Here is a 259-nt window from a genome sequence, read left to right as displayed (position 1 = left end):
TCCATTCACTCATTTATCTCTGGCAGTCTTATTTTGTGGTTTTTGAACGGAGCATTTTTTTTTTTTTGGGGGGGGGGGGGAAACCCCTTAAACCTTGTAAACTAATTCAAAATCAAAAATTATAATTTAAAAAGTTTTTTAAATTTTTTAAACTATTTTTTGGTAGTCTGCAAATCGATTATTTTTTTTTTCCAAGTCCCCCGTCCCTGTAAGGTCAGTCCCCTGCTAGATAAAAAAAAATATTAAAAGTTTTTCAAAA

This window comes from Penaeus monodon, chromosome 28, assembly GCF_015228065.2.
Source record: "Penaeus monodon isolate SGIC_2016 chromosome 28, NSTDA_Pmon_1, whole genome shotgun sequence".
Taxonomy (NCBI): Eukaryota; Metazoa; Arthropoda; class Malacostraca; order Decapoda; family Penaeidae; genus Penaeus; species Penaeus monodon.
Note: the sequence above shows the minus strand (reverse complement) of the source record.